Source organism: Camelus ferus, chromosome 2 (genome assembly GCF_009834535.1).
Source record: "Camelus ferus isolate YT-003-E chromosome 2, BCGSAC_Cfer_1.0, whole genome shotgun sequence".
Taxonomy (NCBI): Eukaryota; Metazoa; Chordata; class Mammalia; order Artiodactyla; family Camelidae; genus Camelus; species Camelus ferus.
In genome coordinates this window covers 64684440-64694636 of record NC_045697.1, presented here as the reverse complement: position 1 = coordinate 64694636, position 10197 = coordinate 64684440, and the positions used below count along the sequence as shown (strand labels likewise).

At 33.4% G+C, this 10197-nt stretch overlaps 1 protein-coding gene across 3 annotated transcripts in view; it reads right to left on the bottom strand.

Moving 5' to 3' along the window:
- Window positions 1–10197, bottom strand: part of GRID2 (glutamate ionotropic receptor delta type subunit 2) — a 1267610-nt gene that overhangs the window by 1124862 nt on the left and 132551 nt on the right. The gene's annotated exons all lie outside the window — the stretch shown is intronic.

Sequence of the window (10197 nt, the reverse complement as noted above, 5' to 3'; positions counted from 1 at the left end):
AAAAATATCTACTCAGATCCTATGCCTATTTTATTTTTAATCAGATTGTTTGCCTTTTTCCTATTGAGTTGTATGAGTTCTTTACACATATTAACTGTTAACCCCTAACCAGATGTAATATGATTTGAAAAAATTTCCTCCCATTCAGCAGGCTGCCTTTCCATTTTGTTAATGATTTCTTTGCTGTGCAGAAGCTTTTTAGCTCAATGTAGTCCCACTTGTTTATTTTTGCCTTCGTTGCCTTCACTTTTGGTGTCAGATCCCCAAAATCAATGACAAGACAAATATCAAGGTGCTTATCATTTATATTTACTTCTAGATATTTTAAGGTTTCACGTCAGAAATTCAAGTCTGTAATCCATTTTCATTTAAATTTTGTGTATGGTGGAAGATAATGGTCCAGTTTCATTCTTTTGCATGTGGCCATCCAGTTTTCTTAACACCATTTATTGAAGAGACTGTCCTTTCTCCATTTTATATTCCTGGCTCCTTTGTTGTTAATTGACTGTATATGCTTAGGTGTATTTCTAGGCTCTCTCTTTTGTTTTATTGACCTATGTGTCTGTTTATTGACATAGTGATTGAATATTATCTTTAAAATTTAAAATTTTAATTACTTTTGGACTAGATTTGAAGAGTTCTTTTTCCATTCAGTGTTAAAATTATAGAGAAAAATGTTTGCTTCTAATTATTTTTTAGTCATTTTGGAAGTTTTGTTTGGGATTTTTTTCATTTTTTAGCTAATAAAGAGAGAAACTTAGTGTTCTGAGAAAATTCTTTCCCAAACTCAAGGTCCACAACCAATTATAGCTCAGAAAATCCATATGGAGCTTTAGCAATGCTAATGGGAATCTATCTTTTTCTAGCGTCTTATTTGGTTTAAAATTTTGACATCTGTTTTTATAAATTTATAAATTTTAAGCAAAATTTTAATATATCTATGACATCTGTCTGTGCTTTCAGTAAGGTCTGAAATGTACTACAACCTATAGATTCTGTGTATGTACAATGAGATCTCCTAGACTATAAGGAAATCAGTGTCTCCTTTATTTATATAATTGCATTTCCAAAATTGTATCTTATGAAAATAATTGAGCTTTCACTATTATGAAAATAATTCTAAAAGCACTTAAGTTTTCCCTGACTAAGCCTTCTCGGGTTCACTTTATTACCTTCAAACATCTCTCACTCTTAATTGCCTTCAAAAAAAGAAAAAGTATAGGGACCTTAAACCTAGATTTAGTGCTTTCTCAAAAATATTGTATTTTTCTCCTGGTATTTTATTTTTATTTGTTTCATTTTGTTGATTTTACTGTTTGTTTAATGTGCCTTTTTCCTATAATTTTTCTCATGATCAAATATCAACTAGATTAACCCTCCTTCTCACTGGATTGCTCCAATACAGGAAGTGGATGTTCTAAACAAAAACAAAAAAAAACTTTTGATTTCTGCATCTCTTGTTTCTGAAAATAGAAAACAAACCAACTTGAAAAGAAAGTATTTTCAAAGGGATATGTCTCTTTGATGAGGAGTTTTCTTAATGGGTTAAGGTGTACTAATGGGTTAGTACACCTTAACAATGACTAAAGATTTTTAGTAAGTGCAGTTTCCAAAACACATTAGGTAGTGGGCATGGGCTTTGATCTAGGATACAGTACCAGTTCTGCCACTTTCTACCAGCTGAGTGACTTTGGAAAAGTTATTTAATTCTCTAAGTTTTCATTTTCTTATTCAAAAACCAACTAAAAACAGCACCAATTCAGGGTGATTAATGACCAATTATATTAATTAGCCAATGATGAAAGCCTTAACATGGTAAGTAGTATATAATAAGTACTCAGTAAATGTTAAATAACAACATTATTTGCATCTCCAGAACCTGACACAATGCCTATATATAATTGTATTTCAATTTGTGTTGGGCAGATGGAAGTAACTTACCCTCTTAGTTTGGATAATAGCTGACATAACACTCTTATGACACTCTCTTATGTACATACATTGTTGATAATCTAGCTTTTCTTTGGCTCAAGTTTTCATATACTCATAAGTAAGTTTGCATTTCACATCATTAATGCAATTTTAATATGACCATTCTAAATCACTCATTTCCAATGTATATTATGCTTAAAGGGCTTCTAAAATATTACTTATTCAAGGTAAAAATTATTCAATAATTATTCAATTATTAAAGGTAAAAATTTGGCCTAGTATTATAGATGCTAACAATTTAGAGAATGGAGAATAAATTTTAAAAGTTAAACACTGGTTTAACAGAAAAATAAGTTTAACAGAAAAAAGGGACTTGAAGTTGGGAGTGAAATATAGAAAAAAAATATAGAAGCAAAAATCTGAAAAATTCTTAAACAACAAAAAAAAAGGAGAAATTATTTTTTAGAAAAGGATTGATTCCATATCTTGGTTATTGTAAATAATCCTGCTATGAACACTGGGGTACATGAATATTTTTGAATTACAGTTTTCACCAGATTCATGCCCAGGAGTGGAATTGCTGGATCACATGGTAATTCTATTTTTAGTTTTTTGAGAAACCTCCATACTGTTCTCCATAGTGGCTGTACCAACAGTCTAAAGGGGTTCTTTTTTCTCCACCCACTCTCCAGCAGTTTTTATTTGTAGACTTTAATGATGGCCATTCTGACCAGTGTGAGATGATAGTTCATTGTAGTTTTGATTTGCTTTTCTATTTTTTCATGTGCCTATTGTCCATCTGTATGTATTCTTTGGAGAAATGCCTATTTAGGTCTTCTGCTGCCCATTTTTTTATTGGGTTGTTTGCTTTTTGTTGTTGTTCAGTTGTGTGAGCTGTTTGTATATTTTGGAAATAAGGTCCTACTGTTATAGCACAGGGAACTATATTAAATATTCTGTAATAAACTTTAAAGGAAAATATGAAAATGAATATATAACTATAACTAAATGACTTTGCTGTACACTAGAAACTAACATTATAAGTCAACTGTACTTCAATTGAAAAAATTATTAAAAAGCAAAAGAAAGGAAAATAAATTTAAGTTCATTCAAAAATCCTTAAAGTCAATGAAAATCTAAATGATAAAGAGAATACAAAGGGTTTTATGAGGATGTCAACATTTGCCATACAGGATCTTTCTTTTGTCTATATTGTCTATTGCCGGATAGATGTAAATTAATGAAATTTGCAATTCTGTGTGTTTATTATCACATTTATAATTCAAGAATTATGCAAATGTGTTAGACGCTTTTCACATTAGTTGAAATCAGTAGAAAATTGAAATGATCTCTGTATTAACATCTCACAATCTCATTATTTATTCTATTGGCACCTAATTTAATACTAAGACCAAACAAAAGGACATGTCAAACAAGATTTTCAACAAATAAGATTATGCTGTCTTATAAACTGCAAATGAACATTTAATTGGATACTTCTAAAAGAGAAGATCCAATTAGAGGAATATAAACTCTTCAATGAAGACTTGGATGAAATTACAACGAAAGTACAACATTATTCACAGCCCTAGTAGTGTTTTTCTTGCTGCTGGTGAATTATAACACCCTATGTAAATAATTTTTCTAATAGGCTTGATAATACCAATGAGCAAACAAATTAAGCAATCTGGTGAAATGACACTTTATACCAGGATTGTGGTATGTTCCTATTTTGGCATATATGTAATACCATTTATTTCAAAATGCTGTTTAAAGAAAAGTGATTGACATTAGTTGAGTAAAGTCTTGAGTTTGCGTATTTTCTCTCTGCCTGATATTTCCCTTACCTCCCTCTCTACTCCTTTTCTGACAAATATTCCTACTTACCTTTCAAAACTGCACGGGAGAATTTATTTCTTTGAAGCACTTCCCTTAACTTCCTATGAGAATTTGACACTTCTCTCTGATTTTAAACAAACCAATCATTTTAATATTTATGTGCTTACATTTTTGTCTCCTATGAGATTATAAGCTCCTTGAGATCAATGATCTCATCTCTTTCATTTTGGATTCCTTGGAGCCTAACACACACTATCAAATACTGGCTATACTGAATATGATATACTGAATTTACACATTACCTTTTTTTGAGGAGTTCTGACAGTTTTTAAACTTACAAATGGTGTTAGTGGGCATTATATTGTTTTGTTATCAAAAGAAAATAGTTAATTATCCTAATTCACCTATACTAGAAAGTGGGCAGAACAACAAGTTAATTTACCTACTAAAACTCTTCTGCCATGGAAGGCTGTAGCTTTATCTATAACATTAAAGAGAACAGTCTTTCTCTTAACTGAACTGAGATGCTCTGGAACTTTTGTTTGAATTGGGGTTAGGATAAAAGACAATATGGTAAAAAAAAAAAAAAAAAAAAAAAAAAAAAAAAAAAGCCTTGTTGTTGATATGATCTTAATGTTGCTTGTATCTGATCTCAACATTTTATCTCCAACCCTAGGTTTTCACCAGTCGTCTACAGACTCCACATGTGTTCTCTTCCTAAACTGTTATTTTTTACCAGTCAGCAATCTTTCAGATGTTGTTAGCGTGGTATAGCATAGATTTTTGCACTGAAAATTCCAGGCTCCTGTTCCCAATCTGCTTGTTTTTATGCCTGTGTTAGATTTTGTGTATCCTAAAGCATGTATTGGTTCTGTTAAACTGGTTTCATTGCTATTAGAACAATTAACCTGTGGCCTAAATTCCTAATACCTAGATGCCACATCGTATGTTCTCTTAATGAACATATTACTAGTAAAGTTCAAAGTAGAGTAAATAATTTTTTGGATGGGCCACCATAGTTTGGTTGATGATTATGTTGTTTGGCACCTCATTACATGGAGATTCAGCGTAATTTAATATATTGTAATGTATTGATGGCACTATTGGATTGATGTGTGTTTTGTTATAGTATCAAAATAATTGTATCCCTTTAATACAGTTATGAATGGTCCTATATTGTTGGGCCCATAGGAAACATTAAGTACAGATTCTATCTACATTGAAGATGGGCATATAGCTACTTGTTATATTTTACTTGGTCATGCCTCATTCCTCGTTATTGCACCATTATTTTGTTCAAGAACCATTAGTCATCTCTCCAGTGACAAAACTTAACTATTTGAGTAACCTGTGTGATACTTACATGTATGAGAAAAGCCACGTTTATATGTTTCATAAGTTAGATTTCTTGGTACCAATGGAAGAATTCCATGGTGCCAGGAAATTCAGAATATGATAGAGAATCAATGTAGGGTTTGAAATAGCTAGGTTATAGAATTCTGTGCCAGATGTGGCAATGGTTGTCTCGTGTATAAATTACCATAACAGAGCAGGTTAGGCCATTCTGTGACATGAAGTTTAACCTCTTTGGTATTATATTCCCATGGGAACCCCTAAATAGAGATTCTCTTTGTATGAAAGTGGAGCTAGTTGTAGTTTCTTTCAGGTACTTTTCTGGTGGACTCAGTAGGGTCCATTAAATATGTCAACTGGCATGGTGGGCATCTGTGGGGTCTGTCTGGTGGTTTTATTTTCTCTGTAGTGTACTTTGTTTCCTCTTTCTTATAATCATAACAGGCTTCTTTACAGTCTCCTACTTGTCCTATACCCATATCCATTGCCACATGGCCAGATGATATAGTCCTTTAGATGAGGCCTCCAAGTACTAATTACATGACCTATGTGTTTCACGTTGTGGCTCTATATGTGTCATTAGAATTGTCATCTTTTGTCCTACCAGTTGGTAAAATCAACAAGCATCCTTCAAGGGTGAAGCATTGCTGCATTTCTATAAGTGCACTTTTTGGGTCTGTGTATAGAGAGAACATATAATCTCTCATTTTTTGATATTTAGAGTATCTGAATTAGCCCCACCAGTATAGTATTTGGGAGGGAAGTGGATGATGTCACAAGTGTTGGAGTCATATCCTGACCAGAGAATGGTATTCCAGTTTGGAGAGACTGCACAACTGCAGTTGTTGGTGCTATCTGTGGAGAATCCATAGCTGCAATGAGTCTGGTATCCAGTAGTATATAACAGGCAAAATAGTGTGGCCGGTAGGCAGCATGCTGCACCACCCATTCAGCAATATTTATAGGGTTCAAAATGCATAGTGGGCCTATTCCTGCAAAATAGTGTCCTATACATTTCTAATTCTTTCTAGTTGTTCTTGCTCCTGAAGGAAATCCATTACAGCCATTACTGTCAATGGAGCCCCAAGCCTAATTTCCCTGCACCACGCTAGGCTAAATATTAGGCATCTAGTAATGATGCCATATGAAAATGTGTCCAGCTATCATATATAGAGTAAACATCCATATTTTTAGTACCTACAACCAATGTTGATACAATAGAAGATGGTGTTTTATATACTTGAAAATTTTATAGAGACGTCAGATTATTTTCTTTAATTTGATGTATTAAGCTTTTTCCTTTAGTCAGTAGTAGGTTTTATTATATATAAATATATGTTTATATCATTATGTTTTTTGATTAATACCTTTCCTTTTAATTTAGATTCTGGGGTTTTCTTAGTGCTAATTCTTATTCCTGTGGGTGCTTATGATATTAATTGATTCGTAGGAGATATTTCATCCCTTCTGTACCTGCTGTTTACAGACCTTGCTGCCTCCCAGATTGCTTTCATATCTAGACTGTTAGTAAGCAACCTAATGTTTTGCTTGAGTAGGTCATTATACCTTTTAGTTGATTCAGAGGCAGTTGAGTTGTAGGTTAAATAGAAGTTCCAAATTATGCTGGGTCTTCTATTTTAATCTTGCATTATTTTTCCTGTGAAGTGGCTTCCCTGGTCTGATTCTGTGATGATGGGGATATTGTAGCAAGCCACACAGATTTCCAGTACTCTAATTGGTAATTTTTTGATCACTTTCCTGCCATGATATAATAATCCTATTTGTGACCAATGGCAACTTACAAGATTTATCTTAAGAAACACAATAACTTACAAGCAACATTAAGATCACATCAACAAGAATTTACAATTTGGACTTCTAGGTATCTTACTGCAGCCAAGGGCAATGATGATGGTTTAGGGATAGAAATAGTCACTATACACCCTCACGATGATTCATGGACTACTATATCATTGAACATTCATAGACCCGCATTAGATTATCTACAATACCCACAGCTTACACTATATAACCCATATTCACCCATTTAAAAGTTAACTGTATATCCATGGACACTATATCCTGACTTCAAGAAACAGAAAAAACATGTAAAGTAGCTAGAGAACACATTGGAAACCTAAAATATAATACTTATTATTAACCATGGTGCTATACCATGGGCTTCTATCTCATCCCTACTTTTCTGACTCCCCAAATATGGGAACCTATTGTTCATTAAACCTCTTACTGTTAGAGCCCAGTACAGTAGCATATACTCTTAAAATTCAACACACAGGATTTAGAAGCCAAATATAGATCTTCTAATTGTGCTCAATTTTATTTATCCAATTTTATGCCTAACTTATAAAATATGCCATAGACTGATTCATTAAAAGTAAGAAAATCCCTACAGTTTCTTGCTGAACTTATGGGGCAAATACTTGGAGGCACAATGGCAGCAGACTTTTCACAAATTCAAATTGACCAAATCACTTTGGACTTTAAAAAAAATAATAAACAATCACCATTTAATATGCATGAGATGGCAGCTTTATTATGATTGGGCACACAGATGAGTATGATTAGCAGTGCCCTGCAAAACATAAATGATTTTCAAGCAGAAACAGGGCACTGGATGTTCTGAAGAAAGCATTTGAGAATAATTGCAAAAACAATGAAATTCTAAGAAACAATATAAAAGATGTTTGAAGATTGACTGTCAAATATTACAATTGAGGTTGGAAGGTATGTAGAATATACTTGAAGCAACAATAATCTCTAGACAAAATTGGACACCTGAAATTGCAGATAATCCAACTAGGACTAGAGTAGATAGCGCACAACCTAAAGGCTGAGATTCCTTGGGCAACAGTGAAATTAGAATTATTAGCAAGTAAAGGAGGAAACACGACACTGAGTTACCACACTTCTGTGGTTCCCCAGTATCAAATGAGAGAGTAGAAACTACAGGCCATAAAAAGCCTCCTTACAATATAAGGAAAACGTGTTTCTAAGGATATGTTGGTGAAATAAAACCAAAATACCTTTATCACTACTAGTCATTTGGATATGCTTATGATACCAGTACCTGCGACTACTTTATATATACAGTATGGAAAACTGGAACATGATAGAATCCTCTAAGCCAAAACTAACCCTAACCTATTGGAGTCAAGGATGAAATAAGGAACACAACATAACGGGATTTGTAAAAATAGAAGAGATAATGAATGTGATAATAGAAGGAAAAAGATATTATCTGAGGTCAATAGAAGATAGAGCAACCATTAAAATAACCAGAGAAATATTTCACTTTGAGGCTCCTAAAAGTAATAAATGTAAACTATTAGAAAAATTAAGACAAGTAAAAGAACATCTGGAAGATGAGAATAATTAAGTAAAAAACAACTTTGAAAGAACTGGAAAGAGAACAAAAACATGCATTCCGTAAAATAATGATGTCATGGCACCTGAACATGTTTGTGCTTGATAGTGCTTAAGCCTGAACTCCCTGAAGCTTCATGAAAATGACTTTTCCATGGAAACGCAATTGTCAAGTAAGCTTACAAGGTTTAAGAAACTTAATTTTTGGTTTTTTGGTGATTGGATCCGATACCATATTAAGGAAATCTCTGTTATGCTTTTGCCAATAATATAATGAATTTATTTAACAAAGCCTGCAGTAACAAAAATAAGGGAATTAAATTAAAGGAAAATTAGATTGTAAATAATGTAGAATCATGGTGAATTGACACTTTGTGAACTTAAATGTGTACAGGGCATTAGGCCCTTCAGATTAATAAGTGTATAAATTATCTGAAATCACAGGGTGGATTGTTATGTATTTGTTTGTTACCATTTCAAATCCACTTGTTTATGGCTTAAGTGAGGTTGTTTTGATCTAAGGGTGAATTTTGTCTGCCTTGGAGAGGCCCTGTCAGGATGACATTAGCAAAACTGTTGTGCTACTGAATGCTTATCAATAGGAACACATGGAGGAGCAACTATGATTTAATGGACATCATAATTTTAAGTCCTAAATACTAAGAATTTCTGAGGATTTACTGAGAGTGTTCAGTCTGGGCATGGCTACTCTTTGCTGATCTAAACGGCTCTCCAAAGACATCAGAACAATAGCTCCTGCCCTGGCAAGGCTACTCTTTGCTGGCAGTGGTGAACGCTGTGCCGTGGCCCCTGAAGGAGATCATCTAGCCCACCAACCCTGGCACCTTCTTTGTACTAGCATCGTGCTCTAGCAACATGGGACTTTCTGTTTACGCTGGCAGCTGGAAATCAGCTCTTGTTGGCTCAGCCAACTCTCCTGAGAACAAACTCATAGAAAGGTACACCTCAACTAAATTTGGACTTTATATCTTTCAATCTCTCCTTTTCCTGGAACAATAGTGTGATTAATCTATCATTGGGTTGGGGTATGTTATTTCTTTATTGACTTATTAAGAGTCATTATCCTGTATGCTATTAGCTTGTGAAATACTGTTATAAACAATAATTCCCACTGTGAACCTGTGTTAAATAAACTACTGGCAATGACAACCTCAGTCTCTGAGCATAATTTGCCAACCAAAACAAAGAGTAAATCCTAAGAGTCCTCTTCACAAGAGAAATACGGGTGTTAGCTGTGGTAATCATTTTACAATATATGTACATAAAGCCATCATGCTATGCACCTTAAACTTATACAGTGATGTATGTCAATTATTTCTCAGTAAAAATCAAAAAAAAAATTAAAGAACCATATACTAATGACCTTTAACAATTCATAGAGATCTTATAAAACATCAAGCTATTTTTATTAAACATAAATTATATGGTTTATTTTACAATGTTATAAACTTACTTCTATCTCTTAGATATACACGGGTTTCCATGGAAATCAAAGTGAAAATCAGTCCAAATTTGAACCAGAGAAAACTGTGTCCCTCATAATAAGGATGCATCTGTTTTTTCTGGTCTTTTTGGTCCTTAATAGGAAGGAGAATTTTCTCAGACATCACAATATACTTGAGTAGCTGTACATACCTGCACAACAGGTCACACTGGTTTTGTTTACTT